Source organism: Cavia porcellus, unplaced genomic scaffold (assembly GCF_034190915.1).
Source record: "Cavia porcellus strain 051 isolate PalLab524CR breed Dunkin Hartley unplaced genomic scaffold, mCavPor4.1 scaffold_19, whole genome shotgun sequence".
NCBI classification, from domain to species: domain Eukaryota; kingdom Metazoa; phylum Chordata; class Mammalia; order Rodentia; family Caviidae; genus Cavia; species Cavia porcellus.
In genome coordinates, this window is record NW_026947502.1 from 27,014,318 (window position 1) to 27,028,138 (window position 13,821).

Genomic DNA, 13,821 nt, shown 5'->3' on the forward strand with positions numbered 1-13,821 from the left:
CAATTCAGGATCAGGGGAAATGAAGTCAGATTTATAAAACACAAATTATTGTGAATCAATGAAAATAGCTAGTTCACAGAGAAACTGATTAGCCATGTCCATTGTGCAGGGCAGAGTGCAGAACATGCAGTGTGTAATGTGTAAAAAAGCCTCGGCTCTGTTTGCAGGGTTGCCTATGTGACAGCAGGGGAAAGTGAAAAGGGAACATTGATTTTTATTCTGCCCACACAGGAAAATGGAAACCTAGGGTATGAATGTGCTGGGGTTCCACATGGATTAGAAAAAGCCCCGCAGACCTCGCTGTGCCGACCACACTAAGCAAGTCCTTTATTCAGGCTGTGTTGCTGCTTTACTTAGAATCCTGTCCTTGTGAAATGGTGACTATTCTTCCCCCAGGCCCATTCCAAAAGGAGTGACTCTAGTAGCTGTGGATCCTCAAGGAGTTAATACTGCCACCCCATGAAGGCAATCAGATTCTGTTTAGATGGCTGTCAGCATTTTGGCAAGGCTTGCTAGTTCCTTACACTGTCCAGAGTATGCTACTAGTGTAGGTTGCCACCCCAAAATGGACCAGGCAGAACAGATGTAAAAGTAAGTTCAATTTGAGGATGCGTGACTTAAGAAGCTGAGTGATTATTTTTCCAAGGTCCAAATGCTTTTCAACATTCAACGAGTATTTTCAGCTCTTATTTCTGTAGAGGTTGCCTGTGTGAAACAAGAGACTCGGCCTCTGACTTTGTACAGCAGGAAAAGCAAAGGATTAATTGCTGGAGGAAGAGGGCCAAAGCGAGGATTACCTGTAACCCAGGAACCCTGGCATTCAGGAGGCAGAGGCAGGAGGATTCCTGAGTGTTCAAAGTCAGCCTGGACTATATAGTGAGTTCAAAAGCAGCCTAAACTACCTAGCGAAACCCTACATCATCATCATCATCATCATCATCACAACAACAATAGATTATTATAGGGCTAAGGATATAGTAGCTAAGTGGCAGAGTACTCACCTAGCATGCCTGAAACCTTGAGTTGGATCCCTAGTACTGAAAAATAGAAAGTGATTCCTTGTGGACAGTGTTACAAGGAGATTCTGATTGAATCAAGGTGGGAACAGTGCATTTCTGCTGAGCTCCCCACAGCAAGGCACCATATCTTGGGGAAATGCAGGTTGCAAGATAAGAGCACTAAAGATAGCAGGATGGGTTTAGAAGGAAATGATCTTTACAGGTAAAGCCATGGAATGAAGAAGCTTGGCAAAGAGGAGCAGTTGAGGTATTTGAGACAACCAGCAAGAAAGTTGTTGCAGATGCTGGGAAGGTGGGTGTCCTGGATTAAGGGAATAGAAACGAAGCCGGAGAAGTAACTACATCCAGTGGTATTTATTAGCCGCTTCAGTGGTTGGCTGATGCAGTGTCAGGGGAGATAGGGAGGAGTCAAGGATTACACTCAGATTCCTGGCATGATAGGTAGTTAGAACTTTTCACTGAGGTCTGGGAGCAGGGAACACAACAGGCTGGGGGCCATGATGGAGTTCAGGTGTGGATGATTAGAGTTTGTACGGGTCTTGGTATCCACAGGGAGATGCCCAGGGAGCTGCTGCTGTTCGGTCTGGGGGATGAAGAAGGCTCAGCTAGAGATGAGAACGTGGGGCACCAGTCCTGATAGGTGGATATGGATATGATGCACAAAATCCCAAGTTATTAGACAGAGAAAATGGACTTAAACCCAGGAGTGCCTGATCGTAGTGTCCAGGGAAAACCAGAATATTCCAAGAGTGTTCCAGAGTTTCCCGGTACTTTCCCAGGATAAAATTCCTCATCTTAAGCATTTGTGATCCTGAACACTTTTTCTTTTCAGTGTTCATAGTTTTTCCTAGCCCAGAAGGATTACCTGGGTCTTTAATTTTACATTACTTTCTGTGAAGAAGCCAAAAAGCTAAAACAGTAGGTTCCTGAAAATGAAGCTGGAGACTATGTAAAAAACCCTAAACTTGGTTGTATGGGGTGTTGTTTTGGCTCCTTCAGAACGAGTTTTCTGTCCACCCTAGCGTCCTGCCCTCTGTCCCCCTGCCCCCCAACTTCTTCTCAGACTCAGTCTGCAATTGCTGACCCCGCTCCTGTAGGGTACAAATGTAGTTCTTTGCTACTTTGGTCATTCCTCAAGGCCTGCAGGCAAATAAAGGGGCCTTGGTTTTCCTCTGTGACTACAGCGGTGAGTTGCTCAAAGTGGGAGGGGCCAAGTTCAGTTACCAAAGAGTCTGTGGTGCAGCAGCATCTGTGGGACAGCAGCAGCCTGACCTGGCACTTCCATGTCCAAAGAGAGGCACAGTGCTTCTTGCTCTCTGTTGGCATTTGTGAAAGATAGGTGTTACAGTTTTCTGGCACAATAGAGAAGCAAAGAAAAGAAAAAGTGGCCTTTTATTGAGGACATGAGGAGGAGCCCACAACCAGTGGGGGTTTGGCTGAGCTCTGACCAGATACAGAGGGGCAGAGGGTCATATGACCCCCTGATTGAAGTGGTGCATGGGGTGGGCATTGATGATGTGCTGGGAACTGATTGGAATTTTCTTCCCACGCAAACAGGGTCTATGAGGAAGAAGGAGGGTGTGGCCATTGGGGTAAGCATTCCACTTTGGCCTTCCGCTATGTTAGACTCTTGACATAATTGTACAATAATTTATACTAGGGTAAGAACCTTACAGTGGAAGCAGAATGGAACTTTAAAGTTTTCCATTGGATATTCAGGATCCTGAGAAAGTGTCATCTTCTTCTCCTCTGTTGGCCAGACACCTCCATCCTTCTCCACTGAGCCTTGGGGACCCAGGGTCAGGTGCTGGAAAAAATTGTGGCCCCTCTGCGTTCTCATGGTCACCTATGCTTATCTCTATCACCACAAGTCAAACCTGAACTACATAGTGAGACCCTATTTAAAAATAATAATAGTAGCAAACCTTACCCTAGTGCTTATCACCTGCCAGCCCCATTGCATGTGTTGTCTTGTGCTTTACCCAGTTTTAGTGATTGAACCGGACAAAGAGCAGTACAGTGGAGTGCTGCCTAATAATCCCAGCTCCTTTGTTCTGTACCCAGAGAAAAAAGAAAAAAACCACTCATGGGGTACTCCCTTCTTTCACGCCCTTTGCAGCAGCATATTGTGGTCCTTACGTTCTTTGTTAGGAGGAGAGAACTGTTCCCTACTTCATCCTAATCTCTACTTCAATTTCCAGTTTTCTCAAAAGTGGTTTCTGTTGTGCCACACACGAAAAAAAAGTTACTAGGTAAATGAGCAAGAACTCCTCAGGACTGTGGAGCCAGCTCACCCAGACTTCTTCCAGAATCCACTGCTTTTTGTCAGAGTGAAGGGATCCCTCTCTGACAACTGTCTCCGTAGAAAGGCAGCTCCCCTGTGGAATCAGGTAGATTCCCCCTGGGAGTTCAGCAATGAGGAGGGATCTTGACCTTTCCCCCTGGTGCTGGCTCTTCTGATGCAGGGCAGAATCTGCAGTCAGCATTCATGCCTGTCTTGCACTTTAGGTGGCAGTGGCATTGTTATACTTGTGAAATAATGTACCTATTTATTTGACTTATTTCATTTTAAAGCCCTAGCATTATGAAAACAAGATTAAAACTAGAACAACCCCAAAACTCAGGGGCAGAGTCTTTCCTAAGTTATGCTGAATTATAAGGGGCTTTGTGAATGCGGGTTAAACAAATTATTTACATAGAATCCCCTAACCTCACCAATTCTCAGAACTTCTTTATTACTTCTTTCCTGTAGTAGCCTCTCTGAACTGTTTACTTTCTGCCTTTGGGAATCCAGCTTCACAGTGTTAGACCAGATGTAGTCCTTTGGAGTGTGCGTCCATTTGTAGTTCAACAAACTCTTATCATGGATACAGGACTTGGTTCCTGGTTCTTATCACTCTGTCCCTCCACTTTTTGTTTTTATCGTCCTACTTCTGGCTTCACTAACAAAATGTCTTATTGTACCTGTCCTTTGGGAGTCTCTGCTACAACAATTGTTAAATTGTTCTCATTCCCTGGCTTCCTGGTTTGCTATCAGTTATAGCGGCAGATACCAACATTGTATGTGTAGCCTAGTACTGACCTGCCCCCCCCCAAAAAAAAGAAAAGAAACACTGAAAACCCAAAACCACCAGATAACTTGTTATCTTACAAGGGTTTAAGTCAGTTAAAGAGACAAAACAATTTTGACAGGAATGCTGTGTAGGAAGATGACAGGAAACCGAGTTGCCCACCACCTTCTCTTTGTCACGCCACTTTCCCTTCTAAGAAGCTTCCAGTCACATTTCTCCCTGGAAGGTGGAAGGTATACCCTTTATGTACCAAGCCTTCTTAAATTCTCAATATCAACCTGCAAGGCAGGTTAGAACAGAAATAAAGGACCAGACAGCTTAGTAAGTTGCTCATGTCAGGTAAAGTAACACTGAAGCACATGTGCCCTGCTCTGACAACTGTGCTCTGGCTACATTCCTGTGAATTCTGTTGCTGGATGGTGGGCTTTCCACATCAGTTTTCTTCACTAGGTTCTGAGTTCCTCCAGGGCAACCACTGTATCTTCAGTGTACACATTAGGAATTCTACAAATGTCAGCTTCTTCATTTTTCTTTCTTTCCCTAGTTGTCACTAAAGCCTGGCTTGAATATGTGGTGTAATGAAGTGCTTTGAAGTCTCTGTAACTCAAGGATATGTGTTTATGCTCACTTGATTTTATTGGAAAAACACAGGCACACATAGCATGAGTAAGGTAAAATGCATTATGTGCATTAAGTGCTCGGACGGGCAGCAGAGGAAAAGATATGAAGACAGAAATAGATATGATAGAGTATAAAAGAGGAAGGATATTTTTTTTTTTGAGACAGGGTCTCTTTTATAGTTCAGGTTGACCTCAAACTCATTATGTAGCACAGGCTGCCCTTGAACTCCCAATCTCCTGCCTCAGCCTCCTGAGTGCTAAGATTACAGGTTTGCAACATCATGCTCTGCAAGAGCAGATGTGTTGACATGGGAGGATGGATAGGATTTGGATCTTAAGTTTATTCATTCAGATCACAAACCTGCATCTGTCCCATGACAGACATGGTGCTGGGGAATGGGGAGGGTTGAGGAATCAGAACAAATAAGTAGTGGGCTAGGGAAGGGTTGGGAATAGAACCTAGTGCTTTCTGAGAGTAATATGAAACAGAATTCTCATAGAATCAGAGCTATCACACTGTTGAAAGATCAGGCAGTGGGAAGAACTGATTTTCCTTCTTCAAAAGAGTATTTTTAGGCAAGATGAATGAGGGATAGATGCCAGTTGCTAACAATCAACATGTATCTCATATAGATTCACCCCTAGCAATGCTCTGGTCTTTCTGGGGAAAAAGAAAGTCATCATTTAGTGTCAGAGAGATACAGCTTTTCCTGGAGATAGTCCAGTTTTCAGTTAAAGTTTTCACTGAAAACTTTGAATTTTGCACAATATATGTGTTACCTCATCAAAAAGAAATAATTTACTTTGAAGAACTCAATGAAACAAGCTGGTGCGCACTTGTAATCCCAGTACTTGGGAGGCTGAGGCAGGAGGATCACTGAGAGTTCGAGAATAGCCTAGGTTACAAAGTGAGATCAAGGCCAGCCTGAACTACATAGTGAGACCTTGTCTCAAAAAGACAAAACAAAACACTCAATGAAGTCTGTTGCTTTGTTTCCCCTTTTGTCTCATATTTGTGTAAAACACTTTTTTCTGACTCAAGATATCCCCATTTGCAAATTATTATATAGGAGAAAGTTAAAGGCTTTGGAAGTTGTGATGCCAGTTGGTTACTGCTTTGTGGCTAGGACAGTACCTTCCTGAACCTCAAGCCAATACTAATACTACTCCACAATCCCAATTTCCTGCCAACTTTGACTGGCAGATTCTGGCTGGATAAAACCCAAAGAAACACAAATCTATTAGGAGCCAGTGATTTCATTCACTTTAGAGCAAGACAGAGTCATTAACAAACTTTGATGGAAAGGTCTGCATTAGCCAAAACTGTCTTTTTCCAAGACAACAGAAAATGGAAAGGCAGGAATCCTAAGTAATTCACCAGTAAGTGCTGTCAGTGGGAGGAGTCTCCTGCTAAATGAACCTGGCTGCCTGCTTCCCTGACCTTGAGCACCTGTTGCCAGGTAAAGGAGATGAAAATACCTGTGTCCAGAGAACAGTGTAACAGTGGAAGGGCTAACCATTTTGGGGAGCTTTCCCACATAGAGGATCACACAAAAAGACAGTAATGTATTTCAGAGAGATTTCACAGTAAGTTTCATGTTTTCAAAAGGGAACTTGGCTTAAACTTCACAAGCTAGTTTTTCTATTTGGGCTTTGATTTTCTTTTTGGGGGCTGGGAGCTGGAAAAAGAGTCTCACTATATAGTTCAGGTTGGTTTTGAACTTCTGTAGCCCAGGCTCACCTCAAACTTGAGATGATCCTCCTGTCTCAGCCTCTGGAGTGCTGGAGTTACAGGCATGCACACCACACCTGCCCTTTGATTTCAATTTAAACTCCAGTTAATGTGGAAAATTGGAAATTCGTATGTGTCAGACTTAATAAAGAAAATTATAATCTTGTTCCTGTTCAATTATTGCTTCACTAGATATTGAGGCCCTAATGTATACTTGGCATTATGGGGAATACTAGAGAGAGATTTTTACTTTTAGGTATCTATAACTACCAAATTTTGTGCACATAAGTCTTACTTTAATGACTGTTAAACTGCTAACATCTGAAGCTGTGCTTTTAGTCTACAGATCTTCCAATGATGCTTTTCAAACAATTTAATAATGCTAACATTCATTGTATGTTAACTATGTCAGACACTATAGTAAGTGCTTTATATGAATTACTTAATTCTCGTCAACCCTGTAAGTTCCTTCAAGAGGTTGAAAACAGAGCCTCATAAAAGGTAAATTGTGCTAGTTTATAAGTGATGGAGCAAGGATTCAAATCCAAGTTGTTGTTCATTCAAACGGTTATGTATGCCAGCCTTGAAGGGGAAGAAGACAAACACTGCCAAACTCAGCCTCTAAGAATTGGAAAGTTTGGTTTGGTTTTGAGATAGGGTTCTCACTGTGTTGCCCAGGCTGAGCTCAATCTTGTAGGCTTAAAGGATGCTCTTGTCTTGTCCTCCCAAGTAGCTAGGACTACAGGTACAGGACACCGAAATCTTTTTCCCCTAACATATTAGGCAAGGGCTCTACCCATGGGCTGTATATCCCCAGGCACTGGTAGTGTGATTCCAAAGTTCATGGTTTTAACATTAACACTAAACTACTTCTCATGATCAGTGCAGAGGGGAGCTATGTTTTCTCTTAAGAGAAAGCTGGCAGAGTGGCGCATACCAGTAGCTAACCTAATCTCAGGTACTCTGGAGGTTGAGGCAAGAGAATGGCAAGTTTGAGCTCAGTCAAGGCAACAAAGCGACTTAACAAGACCCTGTCTGTAAATAAAAAATGGAAGGCAAAAAGGTCTAGGGATGTAGGTCAGTGGAAGGGTCTTGGGTTCAATCCGCTGGACCAAAAAGCAAGGGGGGTGAGGAAGGATAGAGCAACCGAGTGAAGAGCAGCAAACTGGTATCCTGAAGAAATCCGGCCAAGTGTCTTCGTTCCTCATTCTTCTTTTCCTTATGCTAAAATCAGGTTTTTGCTGCACACGATAAATTCTCTGACCCGAATAAATATAAACATCCTGGAAGCACAACAGACGTAGTAAGTTCCAGTCCTACCTATACCATTTACCAACTATCTGACCTTGGGCAAATAATCCATCCAAGTCTTACTTTCCCATCTGAAAAATCAATGTTGGTATTACATGTTTACAGGGAGACCTAGGTGAGATGATGAGCCTACTACATAATACACGTTCAATAAAGAGCCACTGGTATTTTCAAAAGAATTAGGATGCACAAGAAAACCTCCAAGTCATATTTTATGAAGTCTTGTCTCAGTGCTTCCATTAGCTATTTGTACAACTGTGTATGAATCCTCTCTTAAAGGTGCACCCAGGCTGACTCATCCTTACGGTTGTGGATATCATATGTGTTCCCCAAACGTTGGTTGAATCAGAGAACGAAGTGAAAGCTAAGTCCGTCTCAGTGAATGAGGCTTCTGGTAATCCGCAATGTAGATACACTCCCTTACTTCTTCCTTCGCTCCTTCAAGTTTCAGTGAATTTAAAACTGTAAATGAACATAAGGTTACTGCAGGCCTCGCTGCGTAGTTCTGACCTTAGTTAAAACGAAGAATAGCAAGGCTTCTGAAAAGGAACATCCATTACAAACGTTGAGTGTGAGGCTTGCTATCAAGATCCGCGCTCCCCCACCCCCACGCCAGAGCCAAAGGGACCCAGCACCAGACCCGCCCTCTCTTCCTGGTTTTCCCCGGCAACCCGCCCCTAAGGTGTCATGTGACAGGGGTGCCCTGCCAGGGCAAGCCCTTGATTGGCTGAGCTGCAGAACGCCTTGCGATTGGCCAGAGGTCGTCGGGCCTCCGCCTCCCTCCTCCTCCTTGCCGCGGCCCACGTGAGGGGGGAGAGTCACGCGATTTCCGGGAACCCGTCAGGAAGGACATAAACAAAACAAACCCGAGGCAGCATGGAGAGGGGCCGCGGCCCCTACAACGGAACCGGACCCAGCCCCTGAGCCGCCCCCACACCTACAGGTAAGCGCCGCTGCTTACAGCCCGAAGCTCGCAGAGGCCTAAACTGGAGAACCAGCTGAGTGGAGGGCGGAGGAGGGCCGCTGGCCTAGGAGGCAGCAGTGCTGGGGTTCTGGGCTGGGCCGGCGCGGGGCGGGGGCCGGGACCGAAACAGAGGGTGAGGGCGCGCGGTGCGCACATAGCCGCCGACTGTTCCCAGAGCAACGCTCCCCTCCCCCACTCCCGGCCCGGGACGGTTACATAAAAGCGCGGGGCGGCGGCGGATAAGACCCGCGAGAAGACAGCAGGCTAGGCCAGGCATAGGCACTGCCGGGCGTCCTCTCTGCCAGGGCTCCGGGCCTTTCTCCGCTGTTCTGGAGCTCCGGGCCGCTGTTGCCGGCAACCGGCCTGTCAGAGACGCGGGCGGGTGGGAGGGGCCCGGGAGGGAGGGGAGTAGGGGCTGGCGGCGGAGGAGGAGAGAGAGGGGGCGTGTGAGGAAGGGCCGGGACTGCGGAGGTCAGAGCTGGTTTGGCAGGGGACGAGGAAGCGCGGGCTAGGGCTTAACGGGGTCCGGGCAGGGGTGTGTCTGAGGTAGCCTTTTCCCCTTCCGTCCCCGCCCCAGAGGCGCCCGGCGAGAGGGGCCTCCCTTTCGGGATTTGTTTATATGTCTTCTCAAAGCAGCTTGAAGCGGTTCGGGGGCGGGTCCTTCGGGACTGAGTGGCAGGCTGTTGTATCCAATCGGGAAAGCCTTCAGCGGGCGTCGCACCAATGGGAGCCAGGAGGGCGGTGCCGCGAAGAGCACGCAATAGTTAGGCTGTGCCGGGGGTGGGCCAGGCGGGGCGGCCATGTTAGATGGGAGGGGATCTGTGGTGGTGGGTCACACAGGGGAGGAGACAGGGCAAAGGGCGAGCGAGCGGGGCCGGGGGCGTTTCGGGTGTCAGAAGGCGAGTCCGGTCGGACCAGGAAGAGTAACTCTGGGGAGCCTGACCCCGACCAACCTACCGCTCTCCTCCCACGAACAGAGGAGGCAGGGAAGTACTGAGGGCAGCCAAGCCTCCCCCTGGGGGTGGTTCCTGGGACTAGATGGAGCCCAGTTTTTGGATTCTCCCTCTTGCTTGGCCCTGCGCTTCCTGACAAACCTGGCCGTCAAACCCTGTAATCACCCTCTTTTAACCGAGAAAGCAAACTCTTCTACTGTTTCTGAGCAGGCTTGAGCCTTAAGACTACCTTACAGGAGGTACTTGGATGATAGCGGTCTAAGTTTCTCTACCAGGCCTTTTAGCAGGCAGTGAAGGGGAAGTTCTGCTTTTCTAGGTTTTATGTAGAGAAAACTGGGAGTAGAAAAGCCGAGAAAGTTGAGGGCTGGGCGGGGTTTCCAGTTTTTCATCCAGATGCCTTCTAAACACCTAGCCCCACGCTTGTCCTGGTCTTAATAATTTGCCCATCTTGTTGACGTTTATTGGTACATATAAATCAATTTCACGTGAAAACTACTACATGAAAAATTATTTAGGCTTGCAGGTTCTATAGGACATTTTCTCTTGCAAATGCCAGCAGGTGAGAAAGAGGATCAAGGTCTAACTTAATTCTTTTTTAAAAACAAAATAAGATTTCCGTGTAAACCTTGCAATCTGTGGTAAACTAATTGTCACTTGATTGTATTTTTAAGTATTTTTGTTTTGTTTTGTTTTCTTATATCTTTAGAGAGATATACCATAGGGGAAAATGGTATGAATACTTTAAAAAATCATTTAATTATATCGTTATTATTTTCATCATGTTGGCCTTGTTAAATTATGAATGTAAGCTTATGTTAACATCCACTTACAACCTGTAGCTACAGTGGTGGTGTCAAAGGTACCGGGCTATATTGATGCATCTTTGTTAAGCACTCAGAAGTAGGAACACTTCAGTGTATCATGCAGGTTCTGCTCAAGACTATTTAAGAATTGACAGTGTCATCTTTGTCAACTGGAGAAAAATAATAGTGGATAAATAAGTGAATTATCAGGTTTTATTGGTATTAGTTTTGTATGACTAATTCAGAGTTCTTTTAAGAATGATATGGTATGTAAACATATAGTTCCGAATTATATGATAGATTTTTTTTTAGTTTGTCAGTATAAATTTTTATAGTAAATGGAAATACTAGCTTGTATTTTATTGTCAATATTGTATTGTTTTATAAACCCTACCCCTCAACAGTGCCTTGATCTGTTATAAAAGAGTATATCTAAAGTTAAAAGTGATTTTAAAGTTAAAAGAAGCAAAAACAATTATTGGTATCTAGAATAATCTTTAGTTATGTTAGTTGATTAATGTCACTTAGTGTTTTCCTAAGAATAGTCAGTATATCTGACAGAACTTAACTTGGTTGTAGTTCTTTTGTATGATTGATACAGCAGCTTTGAGATTTTTATTTATTTTTGAGACAGGATTTCGCTATGTTGCCCAGACTGGTGTCAGACTCTTGGCTCAAGCGATCCTCCTTGCGCTGGAAGTACATGCACGTGCAACCGTGCCCAGCTCTAGGATTTTTGGACTCATGAGCATAGAGGAGAGCCAGATGTAGCCAGACTAGATGTTGAATATTCCACTTCATCTCATTCTGTTACAAGTTTACATTTACATTTACTGGTAATTTATTGCTTGGACATGTGAAGATTCTAGGTGCCAGTGCATGGAATAAAGGAATAAACTGGTATGGATTTTGGTGGTGGTTAACCAAATACAAGTGACTTTGGAAGTGCAAGGAGTTTGTATGTTACTCTATAACTTTAGCAGAGTTTTTTTTAAAGCTTATGAAAAATTTATTTTTGCTGTGTGTGTAGTTATTTTTGTTGTTTTGTTTTCATAGTGCTAGGGATTGAACCACATGCTAGGTGAGTGGTAGGCACACGTTAGGCAAGTGCTGTACCACTGAGCTACACCTGCAGCCCTTTTAAAATTTTGAGACAGGGTCTCATTAAGTTGCTCAGGATGCTTTCAGACTTGCAGTCCTCCTCTGCCTCCTGAGTAGCCCCTTACTGGCATGTCTCACCATGCTTGACTATTTGGTTTTAAAGTTTTGTGTGTGTGTGTGTGTGTGTGTGTGTGTGTGTATACATATCAGCGATCAAACTTGAGATCTCCTGTTTACCAGGGAGGCACTTACGTCGCTAAGCTAAATCCGTGGCCCTAAAATACAATTTTTAAGCCAGGTGTGGTGGCGTGCATTTGTAATCTCAGCACTAAAAGAGGCTGACGCACAGGCATCATTGCGCAGTTGAGGCCAGGCCGAGCTATAAAGGGAGTTCAAAACCAACCTGAACTGCATAGTGAAACCCTGTCTCAAAAAAGACAACCCCCCCCCAAAAAAAAACCTTTGTGTTTAATTTTTAGCTAGGCATGGTGGTGCACATCTGTAGTCCCAGCACTCAGGAGGCTGAGGCAGGGGGATTGCTGTCTCAGCCTGAGCTACATAAGTGAATTCAAGGACAGTCTGTACTACATAGCAAGAACCTGTCAAAAACAAAAAAAGCAAGAAAAGTTTAATTTTTAGTCAGGATTGGCAGTTGTATGATTTTGACATGAATCAGCAGAGTTGTTTCCGTTTGGTTTGTAGTCAGATGTTTTGGGAAAGAATTCATTGACTCTTTGACCATGTTCCATATCTCATTCTAAAGTACATAAACTTGTAGACCAGTCATAAATTTGTCACATCATTAGTTCTGTCATAAACTGACAGACTTCTGTACAAAATCACATAGTAAACGTTTACGCTTTGTGGGCTATATTGTCTCTGTCGCTACTCAGCCCTGCAATTTATGGCATGATAACTGATAAGACAATCAAAAAGCCGGGTGTGGTAGCACACTCTTATAATTCCAGCACCTAGGAGGCTGAGGCATGAGGATCACTGCAAGTTTGAGGCCAGCCTGGGTTCCATAGTGAGACCAATCTTGAAAAACAAATGGAGACAGTCATAGAAATTATGTTCAAGATATATATTGCAAATAAAACCTTATTTACATGAATAGGTTGTGCCTCTGTTTGGCAGTAGCCACTGTTTGTCAACCCCTGTTGGCTCACTCATTTACTTTTAAGCATTATGATGTAAGGTATTGTAGAATATGTAAATATACACTTCAGGTGATAGTTAAGCACTAGCCAACCATATGTAAAATCTGTTGCCATAAGAAATTTTTAGTACAAGGGCATATGACATTATTGTAGTACATATGGGTATATGTAAACCTCATTTTCTTTCTTTCTTTTTTGTCTTTTTCCTTTTTTTTGGTACCGGGGATCAAACTCACGACTGCCTTGCTGGCAAGGCAGGCGCTTATGCCGCTGAGCTCAATCCCTAGCCCCTAAACCTCATTTTCTTACAGGTGTTTTCCTGAACAACACTTTAAATATTAGTGTAAATCTTATTTGATTGTTTGAGATGATCTCCCTATGGAGTTTAGGCTGTCCTTGCACTTACTACAGGCTGGCCTCAAATTTGAGGCAGTCATCCTGCGTCACCTTCCTGAGTGTTGGGATTATAGGCTTATAACACCACACTTGACAAATCTCTTTTATTTTAGAGGTGCATTTTGAATGAAAAGAGTGTTAATTCTTCAGATATGGTACCTAAGAACCTTTATATTCAGGCTGTGGTCCTATTGAGATTTTTTGGGGGGGGGTACTATTGAGATTTAAAGGTTAGCTTTGGACTTGCTATGTAGTCAGGCTAGCCTTGAACTTCCAGCGATCCCCCTGCCTCTAGCCTTCCACCGTGCCCGACTAGCATGTCATTTCTAATAAAACTATATTGCTATTTCAAGAAATGCTGTTCCAGGGGCTGGAGATTTAGCTCAGCGGCATAAGTGCCTGCCTTGCAAGCAAGCAGTCGTGAGTTCGATCCCGAGTACCAATAAAAAGGAAAAAGACAAAAAAAAAAAAAAAAAAAAAAAAAAAGCTGTTCCAAGTGAACAGTTAACACCCACAATCTTATATTTAGATGTATATGGATATGGAAGTCATATTGATCATGTCATTACCTGAGATATTTGTAGAATTATCCAAACATTAAGGCAAATGTTTTTTCAAAGATTCAAAAGATACAGGTTGCATTTCCTTTTTTTTGGAAAATATCAAGTGATGCTTAGTATCCTAGAAAGCA

General features: G+C 44.1%; 1 protein-coding gene across 6 annotated transcripts in view; it reads left to right on the forward strand.

The window, feature by feature from the left end:
- Positions 1 to 8,497: 8,497 nt before the first annotated feature.
- The window catches only part of Crebrf (CREB3 regulatory factor), a 48,585-nt gene continuing 43,261 nt past the window's right edge, over positions 8,498 to 13,821 (forward strand). For 2 of the 6 annotated variants that reach the window (XM_063230794.1, XM_013156108.2), the window contains exon 1: positions 9,568 to 10,229. The gene's annotated coding sequence lies outside the window, so the exon portion shown is untranslated. Of the gene's footprint in view, positions 8,697 to 9,567; positions 10,230 to 13,821 lie in introns of those variants that run through there. The other 4 variants (XM_013156109.3, XM_003473214.5, XM_063230798.1 and 1 more) reach the window with 4 other exon arrangements.